This window comes from Astatotilapia calliptera, chromosome 7 (assembly GCF_964374335.1).
Source record: "Astatotilapia calliptera chromosome 7, fAstCal68.1, whole genome shotgun sequence".
NCBI lineage: Eukaryota > Metazoa > Chordata > Actinopteri > Cichliformes > Cichlidae > Astatotilapia > Astatotilapia calliptera.
Genome location: NC_137428.1, coordinates 48,926,587 through 48,939,557, shown reverse-complemented (window position 1 = coordinate 48,939,557; position 12,971 = coordinate 48,926,587).

The window sequence follows — 12,971 nt, the reverse complement described above, 5'->3', positions numbered from 1 at the left end:
AGGTGAAAATAGAGCAACAGGACCGCTGAGTCTTTGACTTTATTTATTTTCTGCTGTGTTTTACTTGCATCTATTTGAAAGACTGAGTGTAAACACACAAAAAAATTTATATTAAACAAATTTCTTCCAGTCAGAGAATGTTGCATATAATTAAATTATTGCTTGATGCATAAAAAACTAGTTTTAAAAAGAGACTTTTCCATTTGATTACATTTTGTATGATGGATTATGTAGAAAAAGTAGAATTGGGCTGAAAGATCTATCGCTTTATCACCTCTTCAGGTTGTAAATTGTGTTTTTAAAAAGTAACTAAGTAATTAATTACTTTTGAAAATAAGTAATCAGTAAAGTAACGGGATTACTTTTTGGGGGAAGTAATCAGTAATTAGTTACTGAAACTTTGGTTTCATTCTGTAATACTGGACTTATTTTTCTACAAAGGTTTGAACTTTGAGAGTGTTTAAACAAGACAGAAAAGTTTTCATGCCTGTCTGAGAAAAGTGTATAAAGTGTGTAGTGAAGGCTTTTACAGCCTTAAAACACCTATAATAATTGTAAAAAAAAAAATAAAGTTGGCTACTTCGCAGATTTCACATATCGCATGTCATTTTTAGAACGTAACTCCCACAATAAACGAGTTACCACTGTATATGGTTCAGGTCAAAAGAGCCTGCCCAGATGGCATTGAGCTTGTAGGAGGCAACATTTATAATCTATGTACGAACACTCGTTAACCATGCTATGCATAAGAGCTATAGCTGCAGAAGACCACACCAAGTGCCACTCCTATTAGTAGAAAACAGGAAAATGAGGCTACAGTTCACACTGACTCATCAAAATTGGACAACACAAGACTAGAATAATGTTGCCAAGGCTCCGATAACCTCAAACTGGTCTCTTGAACATGACATTGAGTTCTGTGTACTAACATGGCCTCCCAAGTCACCAGAGCCCAAATCCAATAGAGCACCTTTGGGATGTGGTTTAATAGGAGATTTGCAACATGGATTTACCGCAGGTCACTTTCTTAGCAGTACCTAACAAATCGGCCACCGAGTGGAGCAAGCATGTTAATTGATCTGTGTTTTTTTTTTTTGTTTATTCTATTCTATTTAAGTCACCTAAACGCCAAACCATCAGGCCATTCGCGAGATCAAACCAGCTGAGTGTCTCTTCGTCTTTTTGTCTTAAGTCTGCATTAAGATTGGGTGTGAGAACAAAGTGGCTTACAAATGCGTTCAAAGGGATTGAGTCACTGAAATCAAAGCAAAAATATTGCACACACCAAAAAGAGATAGAGATGATATCACCCACACGCATGATGGGAAAAAGCTGCTAATGAGCCTTTATGAATGTCTGACCCTAATAAGAGCATAATCGCATTGGGAGCTGTGAAATCATGTGCTCACCCATTAGTAAAAGGAACACACTTCTCACTCTCTCCGATTAGTCCAAGAAGCTCCCAAAAGGGCTGTTAGCATGCGCACTCGAGAATGTATTTAAATCTGTAGAAATTTTAATTACACTCAGATGGCTTTCAGCTGGGTTTGCTTGTTTAGTTTGGGTGGCAAATTAACGGTTTTACATGTGATTTCCTTGAAAGTGCACATTAAGTACAAAAGAGCATCACAGGTGATATAAAACTATTTTAATAATTTTAAAAAACAGATAAAAATATAAAGCAATTTGTCGGCCTTAGAGTAAATCTACATATCACATCACGAGAACTTGTGTCTGTGTCAGGTTTTCAGTCTTCGTGAGACACTGCCGCTGCGCATTTCTGTGTCTTCAAGCTGTGTTTGACAGATATGAGTCACATATTTCATTTTACTTTAAAAAAAAACAACAAAAAAACGCGGGATAAAATTTCAGAAAACATCAAAATCCTCCATTCATCAGAGGTTAGATTTGTTGTGGCAGATGTTTTTTTCATGATAAAGTAACTTTGTGATTTTATCACTTGTTTGTCTGATGTGTGAAACAGAAGCTTTGCGAGAGCTGCCACAGAAAACTGGTTGCCAGCTTGACAGATCATCCAGATCTGTGAAATACTCAAAAAGCTAATCCTCAGATTTATGATTATCATATCCACTGACATGGAATTTAATCTCCCTGTGAGGTATGAGATGTGTGCATCCTCAGCCCATGTGGTGCATCGCTTCTCACATATATTCGCATATATACGCATTCTCAGAGTTTGTTTACTCAGCACTGGTAAGCACATCTGTAGATTGTTTAGAGTTTGGATTTTGTGCTGTAGGAGGCCTCCTGACTTATTTTGCCTCCCTCTTTGTTTAACAGAAATGTCAGTTTTAGTTTCCCCGAGCCAAAAGCAGAATGAATAATATTAATCACCACAAACTCTCCCCCTTCCCAAATGATCCAGACAGACCACTGTGCATGTTAATGTACTTTTTTGGAAAAAGTTCAAAAAGTTTATTTTCATTATATTATCGAAACTCAGGTAACAATTAATGAATCACAATGAACATCCCAAATACAGGTGTCCAACAGGGACTTCTGCAGGAGGTCAGAAGAAGAGCAAGGCTATGAGGAAAAGTCTACCTAAAGCCTTGTCAGTACAAAAAAGTTTTAAAAAGAGGCTTACTCTGTGCTTTCTGACAGTTTGAAAGTTTGGCTTGATTAGGACTGTAATCCCTCCATAGATATTTTCCTCTGTGTATCCCAGGAAGAGAGATTTAATGGCATATTGTGATTTCGAATGAGCTCAGAAACTCATATGTCAGCAGAGACGGATCAGAGTTAGTTAATATGAAATATGTGTATTGTTTGAGGGTAAATTAGGCCAATTGTAAGTGTGTGTATACAAATAGTAAATCGAAATAATGTGACAAAAATGCTTCTGCAGATGGATCAGCGTACTGGTTTTGGCCGACTGTTGCATCAGAAGCCCTCCGTCACACAGTCCTCCAGCGGCTTTTGTCCTCTCCTGGTCTCAAACCAGGAATAATTTATACATTAATCGAATGTGTTTACTGCCACACTGGTTGTTTTGGTTGTTTGTCAAAATCAAAAAGATTCATCAACTGAGTGAAAACACCAAGGGTGCTTTCAACTAGAAAATGCTGTCTCCATGAAACATTGTGCAGTTAGCTTTTAAGCACATTTTGTCTTGTTTGGTGATGTTACAGTGTAAACTGACTGTACCATTTACACTTAAAGGTAGAGTCAGTATTTTGTTTGTTTGTTTGTTTGTTTTTTTTGTTTGTTTGTATTATTATATGCACAGCAAAGAAACAAATTTACCGTTCAAACCTAATCGACTTCTATGTACATGGCAAGAGATTGACCACATATTACACCAAAGGCAGAGGAGAAGAGCACGCATAGGCTTTCGTGTGTCGTGAAGGTAAATTTCAGTTTGCGTCTGCACCTTCAAGAAAGAGACAACATGAATGGCATCTTAATAAAATGTCATCGTCTTCCTCATCACCTGAACTAAAGGCAGGGCTGTAACACACAGAAACGTGCACAGACATGCTTAATTATTCCAGATATTTTTACAATTACTTATTGTAGGCAGATTAGACATACGAGCCTCCCATCTCTGCAACCAACTGCTGCTAAACAATAAAAATAGCCGGTTAAAAGCTAATATTAATCCTGCCTCATGTTAGGCTCAAGCATCGTAAGAGTCACAGTGTCCCACTGATGAATACTCTGATTATATTCTGACATTGTATGAGAGTTTATTCACTAAGTGTCAGAGTGCAGCTATGTTAGGGCTACTTCAAAGAAAGTTTCACTAACACTGGCTAACAGCAGCTAGCAGTGGAAAAAACAGCAGCGCTAACTGACTGAAAAAGTCATGTTTGTCCTTCAGGGGCCACCATAGCTAGGATTACGCACTTGAATTGGGAGGGATTAAAAAAACAGTATTCAGCTGCCTGCAATCTACTGGCATCTAGCAGTGAGATATTACACCCTGCACCTTTAAATAAATGTTTCGATACATTTTTGGTCAGGCTAAACAGTCCCAGAAACGCATGTGTTCAACACAGCACCGTCTTAGAGAACCAAGATGTTTCCTTGTTTCTTAGTCTGTCTGTTGTGTTATTGTGGACTATGCTGAAAGCTTGTTCAAATATGTAAACCTGGTTCTACTACATATCTGAGACATCATGGTCTATTACCAACCAGTGACTATCTTTTCTACAAGTGACTTTGTTGTTGGATCCATGAATACCAGAGCTGGCACAAAATAAGCCCCAAATTCCATTTACAGCCAAGAAAGTGAGGCAAAAGAGCTGGCACTCTTGTTTTGCTTTTAAGACGGAAACATCAAGCACTTTACTGTGTTATGCACCCTCCCTGGTTAATAAGCTTGATGAATTGCTTATCAACAGCTGACAGGATATTGCAGACTCCTCCGTACTGTGCTTCACCAAAACTTGGCTGAATGCAGGTGTCAGCACTATACCGCACAGAGGCTTCACACAAGAGGAAAGGTTGAGTTGTGTGTTTCTATGTAAACAAGAGGCAGCGCACAGGCAACACCGATTTAACGGGCCTGCTCTTTGGTGTTGGAGACGCTCATTATTAAATGAAGCCCATAATACCTGCCAAGACTGTTTGCTCCTATTGTATTAGCCTAAAGTAGCAGTCACTGAGGCAGCCCAGCACCTATTAGACACATCATTGAAATGGAAGACTCCTACCCAGAGCTGGAACGCCAGGAATTTAGAGGCATTAACTTGAAGAAGTCATTACCAATGTGCACACTAAGTATGATAAAGCACTGGATCAATGCTGTAGTACTACAGTTAATGATTTTTATGCTGTATACTGGCCCCACCCCTTGGGCTGTAAGACTACAACATGATCCTCCTCAGAGCTGTTCAGAAACTGGTAAAAACAATAACTAACATGATAAAAAACAGAGATGTTTCCAAGCAGCGGGTAAACTACAGGACCCTCTGAATAGTGCAGCCTGTGTTTTAACTTCCTACATCAATTTTTCTGATTTTTCCATCTAACTCTGATGTGCGAGTTCAGTAAAACATTAAAACTATTACAGAAAAAATTGCGTACTGGCTTTAAGCAACATTTACTGGTTAGTGATGAAGCTTTAGTTTCCATCGTGACAGATCATCCAGATCTGCTGAGTGTGTCGCAATGAATTCTGTTGTTGTCTTAATAACATAGCACTCTGTTTGTGTAGAAAAGCTAATTGTGGCCACATGAGAATTTTGATATGAAACTACAGAAACTAGATGAAATCAGCTTACTGATTCTATCTAAGGTAGAAAGCACTACTTGTTACCATTTATGGCTACATAATAACTTCAGAGTTTACATAGCTTGAATTATAAAGTAGAAAATAAGAAAGAATAAGAAAGTGAAAGTCTGCTTTGCAAGAATAAAGGTGATCCAGTATATATGCAGGATGACATATCTGATCTACAAAACCATAAACATGAAGTACATGTGTTTAGCAACACTGTGTGCCAGATGACAGCATGTTGTGCACATGTTCATAAAACCTAAAATAGGAAAGATGTGCAGAAAAAGAGTGAAGGACAGAGCGCTTGCTCGACAAGGAGCTATAATCATAGCATACCTTCACTCAAGCATAGGGAGGAGTGAGCAGACTTATAATGAAACTCATTTCAATTCCATTGTGCTTACACAATGCCAATAAAGTTTGTGAGAACTTAAATCTTTAAACAGTTTAAAGAAAGCACATTTCTTATTAGCATACTGAATGCTAAACAGTATGTTTTTTTACTTGGTGTGCAAACTGAAACGTTTTTTCGTCACTTTTTGAAATTTTACCCACAGTTTGGGGTCTTTAAGAGTTTTTCTAGGGTTTTTGTTTTTTTAATGTTCATCCACCATTTTCTTAAATGTATCCAAATTTAGGATCATGGAGGGTCTGGAGTCTGGAGTGAGAGGTAGGGTACACGCATCCATCCATTCTCTTCTGCTTACCCTTGTCAGGGTTGCGGGGGGGTGCTGCTGGAGCCTATTGTTGTGGAAAATTTAACGATAACCTGCAACACACCCAGTGAGCTTGATTTGAAGTGGGTTTAATAAACACATTGCAATGTGGAGAGAGCATCCCAGTGAAACCCTAGGACCATCTCTGAATCGTGGCCACCACCCTTACATCTTATATACAGAGACACAGACAAAGAACATTCCACAAACTCTTACATGCTGGCCCCTCTCACAGGGGGCTATACCTCCTCCCTCATAGAGAGAATTATGACCTTGTTTTCTGCTTGGCTGTCACCTAAGGATTTACATCCCTGATAAGCAGAGGGAGTCCCACTATCTGTTTAACGTCTCCCATTACAATGGCCTCACTGTGTTAACATTCCACATGCATGTAAACTAGTGACAAGAGTGCTCTTACTATAGTAAAGTGAGAAAGTGATATTACTATAACTAATGTGATATGATTAAATATGTGATTACTACATGAGAAAAGAAATCTGCCACCACATTATCCCAACAGTCTTAGGGCGAGAGGTGGAGTACACCCTGGACAGATCGCCAGTCTGCTGCAGGGCTAACACATAGAGATAGACAACCATTCACACCTATGGGCAATTTCGATTTACCAATATACCAATTAACCCCACTAACTGCACCAACCCTAGATTCAATTGCATTTAATTTATATAGCACCAAATTACAAAAGTCGCCTCAATATTGCAAGATAACAACCCTACAATAATACAGAGAAACCCCAACATTTAGACAACTCCCTGTAGGCCCACACATTGGCTATAGTGGGAAGAAAAAACTCCCCTTTAACAGGAAGAAACCTCAGACAGAACCAGGCTCAGGGAGGAGCAACCATCTGCAGTGAGGGGAGGAAGACAGGAAAAAAGACATGCTGTGGAAGAGAGTCAGACATTAATAATAACACATAATTAAATGGAGAGTGGTGTGTAAACACAAGGTGAGTGACAGCCTACACAGGTTGGCAGGGCTAAAAGAGCGAGGCAGACAACTATTCATACTCATGGGCAATGCCACCTCACCAATTAAACTAACATCCATGTCTTTCGCATGTACTGTCGGAGGAAACCCCAGAGTATCCAGTTGGGAGCCCATGGGGAGAACAGGAAAACTTCACACAATGGCTCTCAAACCAATCGATAGGCTTGACCCAGTACCGTCTTACTGTGGTGCTAACCACAACATGCCGTCAACGCAATTAAAATCTCCACTTACCAGCGGTGTCTGTGAAGCTGGACAACAGTTGAAGTATATACTCAGATTTAAATTACAAAAACAACAAGTAAAACCTTTCATACAATCAATACTTAGCATCGCCAGCTATCCAGAACGATTTTTAAGAGCTTTAGTTTTTTTGTTTTTTCATTTATGTTTTGTCTTGTTTTATCTTCCACGTCAGAGTTTACAATGGTTGCCCCTCTCAAGTTCCTTTCTGTTTACAGCTGCAGGGTTTTGTGAAGGCGAGCATTGATTTTAGTCCTGGGCTTCGCTTTGGTCTTCAGTCAAGACAGTGACTCTGTCTCGGTGGAGCTTTCGCCTCCAGCGGTGAATAAAAAACATATTCCACATTTTCTCCTTTGCCTGCGCTCGTTCGCACAGCCCCACTGATGATCTCGCTCTCACTCGCTCCCGTTGACACTTATTTCAAACAATGCGCTCCTCCAACCCTTGCATTCATCAAAGTCTGACAGCCTTGTCAATATCCTGTGAAAAAAGCCATCTTGTGCCTCAACGGGAGGAACAAATGTGGTCATAAATCTAAATATGGATGAGGAGTTGTCAGGATTGTATGTAAAGCTATATGCAGTGATGTGGGTACTATGCACGGAATCTGTGCAAGCCATCTGTGGCCGGGCATGTCTTATGCCATCAAATTACTCACCCGTGTGTGGCACTTTCATCAGTACGCGTAATTATGCTCTGCCAAGATTAAAGATTTGCCGACGTGATGATGGATGAAAGGCTCAGAAGATGAACCAGATTTAGATTAGCAGATACATTTCCACACAAGTCTAAGGAACATGTAGTCTGATACATAGACTGTGTAATTGGTTAATTTTAAGGACTCTTTTTAGGGATGCTTTTATACTTTACTGTGTATTCAAAGTACAGAAAACACAAAAACAATCCCTAGCCAAAAGTTTCTAGTATTAAAAGCAGCTTACATGAAAACAAATTGATCTGTAACTCATCACTGTGCATTGTTATTTTTATTTGCCCCAATTTATGTTCTGGCTACAGTCAAGAGTTAAATGGGTATTGATTAACCTACTTGTTTCAAATACAGCTATAGTATTTGTTGCTTTCAACAGTAGGTTTCATGAGGCTTTCAGAGTTGCTAATGGATCATTGCAAAAGCACTGGAACAGCTAACAAAATAATTAAGCTCTTGCCAAAACCTGTAGATTAAAGTCTTCTTGTTTCTACAGCGAGAAATAATAACCGGAAATCTCTCCAGCAGCCGAAAGCACGTACCTTATTGTTTTGTGCTAAAAGAATCATCAGTTCTTCTTCTTCAGTTTTTCAGGGTGTGGAATTCAAGACCTTCAGCAATCTGGTTAATTGATTTGTCATTCATCAAAACATAAAACAATTTATCTTAATAATTGATTAATGATTGGGCCGTGTGAGAAGATAATCGTCATTCATCATAATTTTCTGTCTTTTTCGTATTGACCAAACAATGTATCAAGAAAATCATTTCAAGAGTGATTGATAATGAGAATAATCATCAATTGATCGCTTGGAAATTCATTAACATTTACCCCAAATCCAAATGTGAACTGGTTTAAATTGCTGGTTGTATAAATGATTATGTTTTTTAACTTTCAACTAAAAATGTTATGTCCCATAATTGCAGATGCATATCAATATTAAATATACAATATAGATACATGCATTGTATCTATTATTATTACTATGTATATTTCTGATTACATTAATGAGGACCACAAAAATTGTCCCTCAACAGGTATTTGTTTGATGAAAGAAAAATAAATCAAATGAAATGTTAGACAGTTACGCTCTCTTATGAAATAATTTAAAATAAAAGAAACCAATGTGAAAATTAATGCACTGGATAGCAATAAAGATTTTCAAAATAAAACACCAGGTTTCTTAAGGTTCAAAACCTTTTCCTTAAGCTGGGCATACACTGTGCGATTATTGGCCCATTTTGAGCCGATTTTTCAGTCGTGCAACCGTTTTGGGGATCGAGTTTCGCCTCAATCTTGTGTCGTGTATCATGTAGTATACATGAGGTATACACCTCACGACTGGCTCCCGATCATCAGTCGTTTGGTCCTAAGAAAATCAAACCTGTTTGAAATCCTGTCGGCCGTCGTGAGGGTGTCAACGCAGCCTCTCACACTGCGCATGCGCAAACAGAAATGGAAGTAGAAAGATGGAGCAGCACGGCAGTGCAGCGTGTGATCTGGACACAAGCCATGGAGGTACAACTTGGAGACCTTTGGCAAGCTCATCAGAGCCTTTTCGATGTGGCCTCACAAAATTGTCACGACCACAACAACCGTGAAAAGAGTTGGATGGACATTGCTGCTCAATCACAGCTACCTGGTCAATGTTTTTCATTAGCAATTTAGCAAAGTTGATGGTGGTGGTGTGCGTGTCTGTGTGAGTGAAAAACAGAGAGGGAGAGCGAGAGACAGATTTTGTGTTATAAGCTTCATGTTGGGGACGCACAGTTTGAGCACTCAGGTCACATCAGAGTGTCGGGCCGTATAGTGTGAGACCCTGCATCGTGACCTTAGAACTTCTCACCCCTGCGATTCAATTGTACAGTTTGAGCAGGAGCTGAATAACGCGACTGAAAAAAAATCGCACAGTGTATGCCCAGTTTTATACCTTTAAAGACGAATGAACTTTACCTTTTCATATCAACCAAACTCTCTTCCGCTGCACAATAAACAAACATGAAATCCTTTTATTTATTGAACTCTTACCTCTAAAAGAGTGCCTCATTAAACTAAACATAGGATTTTTAAAATTTTCATCAACTATATATTTTGACCCATTTTATTACCATGAACTGCTTCTTTTTTCAATTCTTTTTATACATAAATCTGAATAATTTCAGCCAAGTCTCAGCTATCTTCCTAATTGAAAAAGGAACCAGACAAGGTACAAAGTGATGCAGAACATACAAAAATGCTGCAATAGTAAATTGTAGGTACAATGAGAGCTCCAGGGTAACGTGACATAAATATATTGAAGCATCTTCATTTAAAGTAAACATGAATAAGAATATCCCAAACCAATGGGGAATATTTCACAGACCTTCACAAGTGTAGGTGTAATAAACTGTGTGGGAAAATATCTCTTGGATCTCAACTGAATTCAGCTTAGTTTTACTTGTACAGTGCCAAATGACAACAACTGTTGTTTTATATACACAGTATTTTACATTGTAACTTAAAGACCCTACAATAATATGGGAGTAAACTCCCCACTCAGATGACCCTCTGTGAGCAAGCACTTGGCCACAGTGGGAAGAAAAAACTCCCTTTTAGAAGAAGAAGAAACCTCCAGCAGACCCAGGCTCAGGGAGGGACAACCACCTGCCACGACCGGTTGGGGATGAGGGGACGAAGACGGGGCACATATAGACTGTGGAGGAGAGTCAGAGATTAATAGGTCTGATTAAATGCAAAGTGCTGTAAAGTGTTTGGAATATCATTAGTTTATTCATCAAGTTTCCTCTGATATGTAGACAGCTTTGGCGAGGCAAGTCAGTGTCCTGTATGGTTCAGTTCCAAAGTGCTCCTAAATCAAACAAAGAAGTGAAGTTGTCCAGTCGTGTTCAAACAGGTGAATTCAAGCGTAAAAAAGTAATGGATGGTCTCCTTCTCCAGCATAATAAAAAATCAGAGCAGCTCCTCGGGGTAAGAAATCGATCAAGTTCAGGTGTGGCTTTCTATTTCCTTTGTCAAAGACAATCCCAAAACAAATGGTATTTGCATGGAATATCAAAACCCCAGTTTTACTACTGCATGAAATAAATAGTTACCTATATTAAATGGCCATAAGGAATATAAAATCAACTCTCAAAATACCACTCTAATAGATTAGTAAATCCACACATTGATACAGTACTTGTGTTTAGTGCAGCAGTCATGATTTTTTGATCTTTTATTTAATCATCAAGTAAACAAAGTTGCAATTCATATTTAAAATTCCCATTCAATTTATTAAGGCAGAAATATGCAACATTAACTAAAGATTTAAAGACAATAATGTAAAGTCAACTTCACCTATCAAAATTGGGAAAATAGATGCCGCCGTGCTAACACAACAATGGACAACAGGGCTGCAAGGCTAATTAGCTGGTTAGCTCAACACAGCTCAACTGGGCTAAATTCACCAAGACACACTTCCAACAAACTGTCATCTCACACTTTAGTTATTAAAGATATGATGAACCATTGACATAGCCTAAATAATTTGTTTGTCTATAAGCTTATTAAGCAACACTTTATATCCATTCTATTAGTTACATACTAGGGAGGAGAAATGCTTTATAAATGCCATCTTAATGTTTAATAGTTTTCTAATAAGTGTTTTCACAGGATGATTCCATAAAAAAAGGTTCAAATGTTCACTTCTCATGCACCAACAAAGGCTTTTTTGTCTCTTTTAAGATCACTTCTGAGCTTACCTGTGGTTACATTCAGCTGTCACAGTCTGTAAGACTTTGTATCCTGGGTTCTGGCAATTCAGACATATCTTTGACTGCTCTAAAAGAGTTTCACTTTCAGGACACACACTACCATAGATCATTTCTGAAGTTAAAAAGCAGTCAACTCCAACAGTAACTGCTGTGATCTGCTGTCATGCAAGAGGTAGGTGGTACAGTATGGGAGGATGTTTGATTTCTCCTCAGTCATCTGCAATACATATGGTAGTTTCTAACAGAGTGAAAAGCATTTAGCTCAATCAGCCGTGCACGGTTGGGAGGTGGGGGATGATGCACAAAGGATGCTTATGAGCAACTTCCCTCAGATAAAATGAAGAAATAGCATTGTAATCAGACACATGCAATGAGGTGCATTACTTGTAATTACATCTGTTGGAGCTGAGAAGTAGTTGTTGGAACAACACTCAATTCAAACTCCCTGCTCTTGTTGTCATCTAAATGCAAATTATAGGTAATAAGAACCTCTGTCAATCTGCTGAAGTTCCATGCCAACTTGAAGAAACAGCAAACAGAAAAAGCTCTCTGATGTATCTCTTTCTGTGCTCACTCTTTGGATTTCTGAAGACTTTTTGTTTTGTTTTCCAGATACAACATTCACTCGGTTTCTTTTTCATCATATTCTTCCTCTGAAAGCGTTTGTCTTTCTAAAGTTTTTTTGTTTTGTTTTTTTCTGCTTTCTGTCTGCAAGGCATCCCTGAGGTGCGGTGAGCTATGCTGCTTACAAACTCGTGGCACTGTGGCGTCAATTCTGACTCATGACCCTTGTCACAAGTTAGTCCTTTCACACAAGAAACCAAACAGATTCAACTGATAACAAAAAAAAAGTAGCATGGGTTTTTCATTCAAATTTCTAAAAGGAAAACTTAATTTGTCACTTTGTTTGCAACTGCAAAATATCTTGGATCTTGAATGGCATCAAAAACTCCATTAAACATTAGTATCGTTTTTGTCTTTCTTAAGCCAGTCTTTCTGTTTCAAACTTAGGTTGTTTCACCTGCCTGAACATGATCTCTCAACATCGTTTGACTGGCCTACTTGTCTTTCTCTCTTAGACTCTTTGGTTTCTGTGACAGCCCTCTATATTGTCTAAATATAAAAACTTTTTAGGAATAGCATGTTGGTTACACAGTAGATGGTAGTGGTTTGTTGCTCAAATAACACATTTGGATTATGGGTAAGACACAGTGGCCACCCTGCTTTTATCCTTTACTGTAGTGTCAAATGTTGCAAGCCTATATGTGAATAACAATATTTGGAGGTGAAGAAA